Consider the following 13,347-nt stretch of genomic DNA (forward strand, 5'->3'; position numbering starts at 1 on the left):
CTGTTCTCTGTACCTGTAGATCTGAGCCCATCCTGATGCCATTGCAGCCAAGGAGAAGCTCAGCAGCCCTGGGTGCTTGTCATTGCCCAAAGAACTAGGTTTCTATACTAAAGCAGGCAGATCTGTGCCAGGATTCCCACATCTCCTGTCAACAGATTTCCCCAACAGGTTGCCTGGGCTTCACTTGGCTTCATCTCTTCTACATCTTATCTTAAGCTGTTGGTCTGCCTTTTCTTATTGTCAAGAGACCAGTTCAACCCCGATTTCTGATAAGGTAAAGTAGGCATCCACCCATATGCTAAGATTTCAGGACTGTTTCTCATGTCACCAGTTTTTCCCCAGGTATTTCTCAAAGTGTCTTCCTTAGCAGGAGAGAAATGCAAACAGCAAATACATGTGCACACACGTGCATATGCAGGCACACACCAGGTACATAGGTGCATAGGAATGCACGTGCATACACACATTAGACCAGGGGTCAGCAGTCCTGGCGTCCCAGCCCAATCTGCCACTGACCTCTGTATAAAACTGGGAGATACACTTCTCAATTTCCTTCTCTACAAAATGAAGGAGTGGGAACAAATCACATGACCTCAGTCGTTCCTCCATGATTCTCTATAAAGTCATGAGAATGCAAGCCAACTGGTATAGGATGTTTTCTTGAATCAGGGTTTCATAAAGCTGAAATGGTACACAGAGCCGTGACCAGCTGAAAGGCATCCTCGGAGGGAGGAATGGACCAGGACAGGGGCAGGGGCAGGAGGCTGAAGGCCCCGGAATCCACCCTGCCTTCCACTTGAGACTGACGCTGCCTGTGAAGTATCTGTAATACTCGCCTCCTCGTGAAGTTCCATCTCTGCCCCCCCCTTACCTCCTCATGGCCAACGTTCTCTGAGGCCCCTCTGCACAAACCACTGGCTGGGGGCCAGGCAAGGCTGCCTTTGCCTCAGTTCTTCCTGCTGCTTCAGAATGTCTCCCACCCGCCCCCTCATGGGGAGACAGAGGCTCTAGGAAGCTGTTGTCAAATTCAGAGCAGGAAAGAATATCCTACCAGACACGTAGGATGGCAGAGGGGTCAAGAGCAAAGCCTCTGATGCCATGCAGTCCCAGGTTTAAGCCTCCACTCGGTTCCTGGGGTGGATTACTTCATCTCCCTAGGCCTCTGTTTTCCCATCTATAAAATGGGAATGATAATGATGTCTGTCCCACAGGATTATGAGAAATAAGTAGAATAATTCAGGCATGGCAAAGACTGTCAGTACCTACCTAATATCTAGTTTCTACTTCCTTTCTAACAGAATCCCCATTTTGTTGGGGGTTCATTAAGCCCCGGTTAAATAAACTACATTTCTCTAGCTAAATAAACAACATTTCCCAGCTTCTCCATAGCCAAGGATGGCTGGAGAATACAGTTCTACCCAATAACATATGAGTGGAAGCTCCATGAGGAATTCTGGGAAATGTCTGCCTGACTTAGATATAGGTCTTGCTTCCTTTCTTCTACCTTTGTCCTTCCTTCTGCTGAGAACATGGGTGATGGCTGGAACAGCAACCATGTTGTAGGCATGAGGCAAAGGCCAAAGAGCCAGAAGAGACCTTGGCTCTAACTCACACAACCAACCACCTGCTCCCAAACTTTCTGTGTATAACCACTATTTCATCTCTGTTACCTTATTTGGGCTTTCTGTTTTACACATCTGAGCCTAATGCCTGGTTGGCTCAATATTTAGCTCAGTGCCATGCACACAGTCAGCAGTTAATACTTCTTTTCCACTTTATGGGGAAATCTCTGTTGGTCCCCTGAAGGGTGCCATGTGGCATGAGGGACACCAGATAGGGCTCCAGCATGACGTAGTGCACCTGGACTCTGTTACTCTTGAGCTATGAAGGCTTCGGTGAGTCCTCTCCAGCTTTCAGTTTCCTGATTAGGGGTTGGATCAGAAGATGTATGAAGCTCCTTCCAACTCTGACCTTCCAAGGATCCACCACAGTCTCTGAAGAACATCCAGGCCCACCGTCTGGTCCCTCATGCTGTACACCCGCAGGCCTCCTCCAATGCCTACACCTCCACCCCATATCCCTGCGAGGTTTCCTGAGATCCTGAGAAATTTCTAGGGAAGGGAACTGTTTAAATAAAAGGCCACACTGCCTTAGTTAACTTTCCCACCTGGTTTAAATAAGAAAAAATACCAAGAGTAACATCAAACCTAACAGAATCAATAAGTCAGTAAATAATTTTGGTAACATTTCACATTAAGATAGCATGAATACTTTATTAAGAGCTCATAAGTTAATTTCCCTTTTTCTTAAATTATACTAGGATGTGCGGAGGCATAAATAATTGCTTGAGCTGCTGCTCTGAGGTGCTTCCTCGCAAGTTGTAATATCATCTATTAACTAGTTTAAAATCACTCTGACAGCTTTCTGTGCATCTTGGAATAATTTACTTCGCAAGCAACTTTGGTGAATCGTTTATTCATCATTATTAAAGTATTTATAAATCCTGCTTTAATTTAGCCCTCTGTTTCCTTTGCTTCCTTGCAGCATATTGACCAAAAATAAGAATGCTTAGGGCAGTACTTTGTTCCTTGGTGGCATTTTAACCAAAAGAGTGTTGTTGGAGTGAACAGCCTCTAAGCTCCATTAAGGCCCCATCCCCCATGCCCCGCTAGCCTCAGCTTCAGGGTTTCTCCACCTGCCTACCTGGCCTGTGTAATTCAGCTAAGAGGAGAGCTCCGCAGTCCACACACCTGAGACAGAGGAAGAGAAGTAATATTTATTGAAGACTCGCCCTGTGTTCCAGCTGCCTTAGCCGACAGTTATCGAAGGATTAGTACGTACCAGACACCTTTCTGGTGATTTCTTCTGTATCATTTCACTAAGTTTCCTCAGCAGTAATTTCTAACACACAGAAATTGCAACATGTCAGGCCATGCTCTATGTGCTTGGTGGATATTAATTTACTTACCCCTCACAGCAGAGATCGGCACTACCCTGACTGATACTACAGGTTGGTACTTAGCATGAGTCCCATTTTAAAGATGTCAGAACTGAGGCACAGAGAGGTTGAATGGATCGCCCAAGGTCACACAGGTGGGAAAGAACAGACCTGAAATTCACATCCAAGGGGTCTCATTTCAGAGGCCACACCCTTCACCACCAACCTACCCACTGATAATCAGCTGAGGTACGCGCTTCTTTCAGCGTGTTTTTCAGAAGAGGCAACTGTGACACACAGAGGGTAAGTGATCCTTCCACGATCTCTAAGCCAGCGTGTAACAGAACAAGGATTCACACTCGTGTGATACATAATCTCTCAACACTTTACAAATTAGCTATTGCCATTCCCATTTAACAGGTGAGGAAACTAAGAGTGACAGCTTGTGCAATCTGCCGAAAGACTGCACGATTATGAAGTGTCAGAGCTGGGATTCAAACCTGGTCTACCTGGCTTTTTTCATCAGAGCATGACAGGAAGAGAAGGAGGAACATGTTTAATCTCAGGAAGTCCTGGCTGGGGCCTGCAGTCCATGTATTCCACTCTATCCCTCCAGGCTCAGACATCAGTTCAAGTACCCAGAGCTCTGCCAGCCTTTAACATCTCTGTCCTGATGGAAGGGAACAAGGTCAGGGAGGCTTCTGAGATACTGTGGGGAGGATAAAACAGGGACCAGGGACACTCCCTCAGGAATTTTTCCCTGTGGCCCTCTTAATGCATGTCCACCTCCCCATTTTCCTCCTAACCAGGTTTCTGTCATACTCACCACGTTCTCTGGGGCCTTGGTCAAACACGCCAGGGAAGGAAGAGAAGCAAACTATTTTGATGTACGGAGAAAGCCTTTGGGCTGAATTTTCAGCTGGAAAATAAGTAATTAGAAAATCAAATTAACACTCAGACCAACAGGGGTCTGAAGTCATGGAGGACTAGAAGACTAGAGAATCTTCTCAGGGAAATTTAAGGCTTTCAGATGATTTAATAAAGTCCTATACCGAAACAAGAGAATGCACTGTGAATCTTTTTGAGGTTCTTCTTGCTCTTTATCCTCACGTTTCAAGGAAAGCTGGCTTTAAAGGAGTTGTTCCTAAAAAATGCTAAAATTCAGTCCCAGAGGAAGCATGTGTTCAAGAGCAAGAGGATGTAACTGATGCTTTCAAGACCAGCTGAGTGGACCTTTGTAGTGTGAGAAGTGTTGTCTGAGAAGTGACTTTGTGGTGTACTTTGATCACACAGGAAAGGGGGCGGGGGAAGGAAAGAGAAAAGCTTGGGAGCTTTTCTTCAGATCTGGGCTCTTCCTTAGAAGAATGTCACTAATGCTAGCAACAAAACATTAGGTCTAATACAAAATCCAGAGCTGATTGACAGTCCTCAGATTCCGAAATAAGATGCTTTTGAGAGTTATGGCAAAATACAAAGGCACCGAGGAAATGGAGACTTTTGATGTGCACAAGGTGTTGGACTAACAGTGAAGGTTCCAAAAGTCAAAGAGGCCGCAAATGAGATGTGTGGATACAGGAAAATCTTGTAGGGCTTCTCAAATAATCAAGTCAGTACTGAATTTAAATGGCTGCTTGATCCAGTACAGACTGAAGACATCTGCCCCCTGGAATGTGCCGGTGCAGGCATAGACCTTCCCCCACAATCCAATGTATCCATTTAACAAACCTGACCTAGAAGAATGCCAAGGTCTCATGCTGACTATAAAGCATGAACAAGACCTGGTGCTGCCCCCAAGGAGCTCTGGCCTAGTGAGGAGACAGTTGATTATACATACATGGAAACCAGGGATAATTTTTCTAGTAGCTCAGAAGCACACACACCAATCCCCTATAGAAAAGGTTATTGTGGGATCCAGAGAGATGCCCTGACCCTAAGCCCACATCTTGCAGATGCCATTTGGACAGAGGCGACTTGATGCCCCAAATCAGGTGGTGGTCCCAACCCTGCATCCCTGCTTCTAGGGTCCCTGGGGCCAGCCCTCGAGTCCCCTAGACCAAATGGCTGGCAGGGCCTGTCACTTTCTCATGGAGCATCATTTCCTGCATCCACACAAATAAAGTGGACAGCAAGCCAGTGCCATCTTGTTTGCTGCTATTGGATTTATGACATGTCAAGTTTAAATAGCATGTGCAAGGCTTACAATGGAGGCGACACAGAAATTCATTTTTCAAGCCCATCAAGGCTCTGAGCCCCCCAGCCCCTCCCTGCTGGGGCTAGGAGAACTATTTCACAACATCCTAATGCTGAGAAAAGACCTCCCTGTATCTCTACATTCAATTCTGCTTCTCTCTTTTCCCTCTCCTTCAAGTCCCCCCAAAATACCAAAATAGCGTAAATGCCACTTACCCGTACCCCATAAATACCAATTAACCTTTATGCAAGTCTGCTGTGCATAAGCCCTAACCTGATTCCTGGGGCTGAATTATTAATCCCTTACAAACAAACCACCAGCACGCCACACGCTGCCTTCTTGCCACCCAGCTGACGTAGCTGGCTTTAATTTAGACCTGCTCCACCCACCTTTTGTGCTGTTCTTTATTTGGGTTGTGAAAACCACTTTCTCTACCTTCCCTTCCCCCTCATCAGCAAATTAAACTGCTCAGTTGCCCCCAGCTTTTCCCAATAATAGAGGCTGCTTGGACTTGACCCATTAAAGGAGAGAGCCCAGAAAGACTTGCTATAGGACCCAGCAAGTCTCATTTTTATAATTGATTGGTAAGACAAGCATTTGGGTTGCAAAGTAGCTTTGGTCAGGTTTCCATTTTGCAGCAAACCCCCAAATTAAAAATCACCTCCAGGGGATAATTCTTTTGCAAATAATATGAGCCGGGCTATTTCTGTTTTTGTCAGGCGCACTGTCACTCCAGGCTGGTGTCTCATATGTTATTCTGGCTGCATGAGAAAGGCCCACAATAATAGCGTTGGCAACTGAAACAACAGCAAGAATGGGAATGTCAATTTGCAATTGTGAAACAAGGTGAAAACCACACTCCTTAACAAAAAGTTGAGGCCCACTTTAAACAAGGGGAAAACAACCAAGTAGAGTGCCTGAAGCCAGTTGGTCCAATCCGTGACAAGGCAGGCAGTATTGGGGGTGCTGTGAGAAGCTGTGATCAAACCCGAGTTAGTCCAGAATCACCTGGGAAAGCAAGCGCCTTGAACTCTTAAAAATGAGCAGATGTGATCCAGCCACCTAATTATTTTATGCTTGAGTCACAGTGAATCATGGCCAGAAGCTCTAGATCTCTGTCTTTGCCCATGATGCCATTCTGGAATACCACATCCTTCTCCACCTTTGCCAAATGGACCACTCCTCCTCATCCTTAAAGATGCAGCTCACACATCTCCTCTCCCAGGAAGCCTTCCTGATTTTTTGGTCAGATTTTATCTGCTTCCTGCCTCCCTCATATAATGTTTAAATAGCACAGCCACAAAGTTAGTTAACTTTTCAGTCTCTTCTACTACAATTTAAGTCCTTTGAGAACAGAATATACAACTTAGTCTTCTTTTAATCTCCAGTAGCTAGCACGGGGCCTGGCACATAGTAGGGGTTCAGCAAATGTTTGTTGAATGAATAGATATGAAAAAATATAAAAATACAGGAGATGAAACAGAGAGCTGAATTTAAAAGAACTTATTACGCTGGAATCAATCTGTAGAATCCAGTGATTTATTTATTTAAAATGATCTTCCTAAGTACCTACTTAGGATACTCAGCCTGTGTTAAATGCATAAAGGTAATAGGAGGAAAGGAGAGAATCCCTCTTTCAAGAAAATTACCTTCAGATTTGTACATGTCTAAATGAGAACAGTGGAAAGCAGTCCATGGCAGGATTGATGTGGCACAGGAGGATGGTCGTGCTGGCCTGCCAGGTGGGGACTTTGGAAAACATATTCCTTGTCCTAATCCTACCACTGAGTCATTATGTGACCTTGGGCAAATCAACTCACATCTTTGGACCTCCATCTGTCAAACGTAACATTGAATTGTTGAAATGATACTGGGACAATTGCTATCATATGTAAGAAAATAAAGTAAAAATTTCTGCCTCATGTCATATAGAAAAAATGAATTCCATGCAGATTAATGATCTAAATGGAAAACAGCCAAATTCAAACATTTCCCCCCCAAAAAAACTGTAGAAGTGTATCTGTATAGCATTAGTTTAAGAAGAATTCTCTTAACAAAATGTGAAAAGCAAAAATCACAAGGAAATCTCTGACAAATGGGGCTACTTTAAAACAAATACACATGCTAATCCAAGTGAAAAATGAAGCTACGAGATGGAAGAAGACATCTACAACCGTCACGATGAAAAATATGGGAGTAGTTGGAATAGCTAAAGAACTTTTACAAACCTACTAGAAAAAGACAGACAACTTAGAAGAAAGAAGTTCCAAGTATATGAAACGCAATTGACAAAAGAGGAGAATGACTGATAACTTCAGGAGATGCTTGATCTAACTAGAAATCAGAGAAATGTCAATTAAAAATGGCAGCGAGTTACCAGTTCATACTCATCAGATTGAAAAACATTGAAAAGAGACGCCTGGGTGGCTCAGTGGTCGAGTATCTGCCTTGGGCTCAGGTCATGATCCCGGGGTCCTGGGATCGAGTCCCACATTGGGCTCCCCACGGGGAGCCTGCTTCTCCCTCTGCCTGTGTCTTTGCCTCTCTTGTCTGTGTCTCTCATGAATAAATAAATAAAGTCTTAAAAAAAAAAAAAAAGACAAGGTGGTGATGAGTGGGCTGCAGCACCATCTTGGGCTGGGCTCTCAACCTGCTTCCAGCAAGAATCCTTGTACCACCAGCTACCACCTACGCACAGCATCCCATTTGGCAGGTTACTTTAAACTTCTCATGCCTTGATTTATACATTTGAGAATGAAGAATGTTAACGGCATTTCCTTGAAAGGCCATTGTAGAATTACCTATAATGATCCATGTGAATGTGTCCAGTCCAGAGCCTGTGGCCATTGTTGGGGCAGGACCTTGCCCAGCTTATGTCCTGGTGAGTCGGAGGCTGTAGGCTGAGTGTGCGCTGTAGGGTGGGCAGTCTGGGGGAGCTGGGAGGTCTCATCAAGGAGGAGGCCATAGGGCCACAGCAACGTCTGCACAGTGGGGGCCCAGCCAGGGCTCTGTGGGGCAGTCTGCTCTGCTCCAGAAGGAAATAAATGAACACAGCTTTCAGAGGCAGATGGAATACAGGATCTGGTTCCCTGGCTAATGTGATCTCTTTACACAGGATCTCTCACTGAGAGTCAATAGTCATCATCACCCATTAGGAAAAACAGGACTCTTTGGGGAATCACGGGTAAGGAGGGATAATGCCCTGGCTGTGTGGCCTTAGGTGAGTCACTGCACCTCTTTGGGCTGCCATTTTCTCATTTATGAAATGAGGAATTTACTATCCTGGAAAGAGTACAAGACTCCTAGGATTAAGGAGACCTTGGTTCTGGCCAGACCTTGGTTCTGCCTCTAACTGTGGGGCTTCAGGAAAGTCTCACCTTCCCAGAAGCCTAGTTTCCTCTTTGTAAAATGACCTGTGCAATGTGAGGTTCTCCGACGGCCCCTCAAGCTCCAGGGGAGGTCACATACACATCCATGCACGCACACGGATAGTTGGTGCTGAGTTTAATCCAGAACAGGGCTTGGCCTTGGGCACCCTGAACCACCTGGCATATTAGCATCCCATCTCCAACATTTACACTTTTTTTTTTTTTAAAGCGGCCACATGTATCTGAGCAGGACCACTCCCCCAGCATGGCTGCCGACAGGGATGATGAGGGAGGCACAGGGCAGGCCTTCCCCTGGAAAAGCACAGCCGCTCCCTGCCCTGACTGCCACAGAAAGCAAACCACCTCCTCACATGGGTGGGTGAGGGACCACCGTCCCTCATCCCCTGCCCAGTCTTTCTGTAGGACCCTCCTTGTGACTGGCCTTGTGGGAAGGACTCACTGTCCCCTTCTACAGTAATGGCCCAGGAGTGGGAGGCTGCTTATTCAGCTTAGTCATTAGGACCTACAGACCTAGAGAGATAAGCTGCCCTTGCCCAAAATCCCAGGACAAATGAAGGGCAAGGCCCCAAGCACAGTAAAAATGGGGACAACAGCTACTCATTGAATCCCTGCAAAGACCAAGTCATTCTACCCTCACCACACCTACCAAGCTAAGACTATTAATTTTCTCCTCTTACAGTTGATGAAATGGAGGCATGTAGGGCAGGGGAGTATCCCAGCTGCAGGGACACTGGGTCTCTGGCTTCCTGGTCCCAAGTGCTACCCCTATGGAGATCTGCCTAAGTCTGGTCCTGCTGCCGGGTCCCAGACCTGGGCCTCGTCCCCCCTGCACCAAGCAAGCTCTCAGGTCTGGCAAGCTCTGGGAGCTGTCCTTCCCTGCCCCTCACCCCTTCCCACCCTCCCCACTGCGGGGGACCCTGCCACAGAAACAGTGTCAGAGGGAGTGACTAATGGTGGCTGACCCCAGGTCAGCACGAATGCCGTCGGACTCCCTGGTCCTGGTGAGACAGCCCACCTCCCTCATACTGACCTGACAGGACGGCCCCGGGGGTTGGGGGGAAGCACCCAGGGCCTCTCTCCTGGGGCCACCCCACACACACCGGGGCAACTGGCCAGAGCCTGCCCTGCCTCACCTCCAGGGCATAGGTCCCACTCCTGTCAGAGCCCCTCAGCTGGCCAAGCCATCCCTCAGGCCAGATGACACATGCTCCCTCCTGCCCGAGAGCTGGTGACAGATGCCCAGCTGGAAAAGTGATGGGCTGCATGGTGGGGGCAAAGTGCAGGTTTTCCTTCATCAGAGTTGGCAGCTGAGCTATGGCTAAAGGCAGCAGTGACAGGGCAGCCTCTTGTAGGCGTGCACACACACACACACTTGTGCATACCTGCTCACACAAGCACACACCCACACATGCACAAATTCTCACACACCCATTGCATCCAGACTGCGCAGGTGGGACCCAGGAAGATGGAGGTAGTACTGGCTCTCAGGGAAAGGTGCCAACCACCACCAGTAGTAGTAACTTTCATAGTACCTATGAAAGCCTTGCTCATCACGGAATTGGGGCAGTTCCACTGCAAGCCCAGAAGGGACCATTCAGCTCTGTTCCCGTCTCCCGCCCCCCCCTCGGCCTACACACTTCAACTACCGAGAGTGACAGCTTCCCAACTGGCTGGTACTCTAAATTTACCACCTAACACAATAGGCACCATTCTGGGCCACCAGGGTGTATTCCTGGGCAAAGTGACCCAGCCTGGGAGGGGGAGACAATGACAAGCCATGTGCCGTATACACATACACCACACAAGTATGGACACCTAGGCTGTGTGTCCAGTGTCCTCTGCCATGGGCTCAGTGCTGGGATCCTCCACAAAGACTCCTGGGGTAAGACTGGGGTAAAAATGAGGCCAAAAAACAAACCCACAGCTTTCTCAAAACAGCAAATGAGAGCATTCAGCACAAAAGACAGTGAGAAGTAGTCAGCACAGGCTCATTCATCCCAACGTTCATTCAGCAGAGTCAGTGAAGAACCCCTGACAGCTGGACCCAGCTCTGGGATGGGTAGTACAGGTTGAGCAGGAACTGCGGAAGACACGGCTCAAGATCCCAGACCTAGATAAAGGAGGCAGAGACGTGCCCCAGTGCCCACCACAGTGCCTAAATTCCACCATCAGAAAAAGCCATTGTGTCCATGTATGTCTACAGATGCCTCATGGAGAAACCTGCTCTTCTTTAGGGAACTGTGCCCTTTTTAATCCATTTGTCTATAGGGACAAAGTCTCAGAATGTCAGCATTGGATGAGCCTTTGGGGAGCATCTAGTCTTTCCAACTTCTTTTATTTTTTTAAGATTTTATTTATTTATGAGAGACACACACAGAGAGAGAGAGAGAGAGAGAGAGAGAGAGGCAGAGACACAGGCAGAGGGAGAAGCAAGCTCCATGCATGATGCCCAACGCAGGACTCGGCCCCAGGACCCCGGTTTCACACCCTCAGTCAAAGGCAGATGCTCAACTGCTGAGCCGCCCAGGCATCCCTAGTTCCTTCCATCTTCAAACAAATTCTAAGTCAATGTGGAAAATACACAGAAGTAAAACAGTTGCCCTCGGGCTGGGACAAGAGGGAATAAGGAGGGCTAAGTCCAACATCCTTGGACCACTCCCCCAGGCCAGAGTGTCTGATGATTCCTCTGAAGAGTTTGAAAAGCACTTTTTCAGAGGTATCCCTTAGATCAGGTTCAACTGCGTGGCACAAAGACTCCAAAAATGGTGGCTTACACAGGATAGTGGCATTCTTTCCTCTGACACAACAGTCAGATGAAGCAGCACATGTGGGGCATCCATAGTCATCTGTTGGTAAACCACTTCCAGGCCTCTGCTCCTCATCTTCGCTGTTCAAGATGGTGGTCTTTGATCGCAGGCAGCTCCAGGAAGGAGTTAACAGAGAAGAAAAGCTCCCAGAAGGTGCTGAAGGGGTTCCACTGACATCCCATTGGCCATGATTTAATCACGTGGCCACACCTAGCTGCATAGGCTGCTGGGAAATGTAGTTCTACTCTTTGGTGACAGTGGGATCAGTTACAAGCTCTGTCCCTGTGAGATAAGGGGATAATGGATATCAGGATGAGGAGTGAGTGGTTATGGTCCTGCTAGTCCAGTTTCCCACTTGATAGGTGAACAAAAGGAGGTGCCAATGAGACTAAGATTGATTAAGTCCCTAATACCCAAGAAATCTTCCTCCAACACCTACCATAAGGCCTGCATTAGACCTAAATGAAAAGACAAGCCCTGCCTCCCCACTGTGGAGCCAGATATCCAACCAACACTTGTGGCGTGATAAATGATGTCACCAAGCTCAGTACAAAACAGAGTGGGAGCAGTCACGCAAAAGCACCCACGCTTTCTGTGAGGCTCAAGGAAGGGGCCACCAAAAGAGAGAGAACGTCCACACTGAGACTGGACTGGTTAGAAGGTGTCTGCTGAGTGGATAAGCGTGGGGAAGGGTAAACTTGGCAGAAGGAAAAGAGTACAAAGGCTCAGAGGCAGGACGGGCTACCTACCATATTTAGAAACTACCACCAGGGTATAAAAGGCAAAAGGGGGTGTGATGGCTAACTTCACATGTCAACTGAGAGGGGGCCTGGGGGTGTGACTGATATTTAAATCACTAAATTATTGGCTAAAACAGATTGCCCTTATTGTGGTAGGCCTCCTCCAATCAGCTGAAGGCCTAAACAGAACAAAAACGCTGACTTCCCTAAGCAAGCAGGAGTTCTCCAATAGCTGCCTTCGTACCCTGGCTCTCCTGGGTCTCTGCCTGCCTGCCTTCAGACTGTGGCTGCACCACTATCTCCAGGCTACGAGCCCACACTACGAATTTCGGACACACCAGTGCCCACAATCATATGAGGCAATTCCATACACACACACACACACACACACATACACACACACACCCTATTGGTTTGGTTTTCTGAAGAACCCTCAATAATTCAGGGGTGAGGTGAGGGGGAATATAGAGATGGGCTTGGATAGATTGACAGGGACCAAAATCATGAAAAGCCTGGGTGCCATTCAAAGCCATTCTGAGTTTATTCTGTAGAAAATGAGGAGTCATTGGAGACTTCAAGGCAAGAGAGCGATCCTAGCCATATGTTCCATCATACATAGGGGCACGAGGTGGAGGCTGGTAGACTGCCATGTACAGGGGGCCTCCTATGAGTGGTAGGGACTATTCTAGGGGCTCTGGATGAGAGAGTCAAGGACAGTGGCAGGGAGCCAGGACCGGTGACTGAATTTTTGACTCCTTTTGCTAGAGCTGCAAAGGGAGAAGGGCCGGTAGGGCTCCCAGGTCACAGACCTGGGCAGCTCTATAAGGCCAGGAACTGACTGACTCTTTCCATCCTCAGCACCTAGCCCTGCACCTGGCCACTGTGGCCGCTGTGTATGCGTATGTTTGTGAAATGAAGAACGAATGGAGAAAGAGAAGTAGCACCTGACAAAATAGGCCTGTGGGCCCAGCACAACATTGTAAGCAGGCAGGCCCTTAATTCAATTAAAATACTTGTTGACTGACAGGCCAATGACCAGCCCCAGGATTTTAGAAGCAGCCACCCTCCTGGCATTGGTCCCCCAAACCCCAGCCCACATGAAGGTCTGCCAGAGAAAGTGGAAGTGGTCGAGGACACACGTCCAGACTTCAGGACTGCTGCCTTCCCATCCTCCCTCTCTCAGCTGGATGCACGATACCCCACCGTTCAGAGTTCAACATCCTTAAGCCTTCATTTCAATCCGACTTAAGGCAAAATCCCAGGGACGAGCATCCCCCTATAA

General features: G+C 47.6%; 1 long non-coding RNA gene across 1 annotated transcript; it reads right to left on the minus strand.

The window, feature by feature from the left end:
• Positions 1-2,257: 2,257 nt before the first annotated feature.
• On the minus strand, positions 2,258-11,445 carry LOC112648248 (uncharacterized). Its single transcript, XR_003128857.3, has 3 exons — positions 11,293-11,445; positions 3,765-3,857; positions 2,258-3,647 (listed from the first exon to the last, which is right to left on the minus strand). It is a non-coding gene; the product is annotated as an uncharacterized LOC112648248 (long non-coding RNA).
• Between the last annotated feature and the right edge of the window lie 1,902 nt (positions 11,446-13,347).

Source organism: Canis lupus, chromosome 7 (genome assembly GCF_003254725.2).
Source record: "Canis lupus dingo isolate Sandy chromosome 7, ASM325472v2, whole genome shotgun sequence".
NCBI lineage: Eukaryota > Metazoa > Chordata > Mammalia > Carnivora > Canidae > Canis > Canis lupus.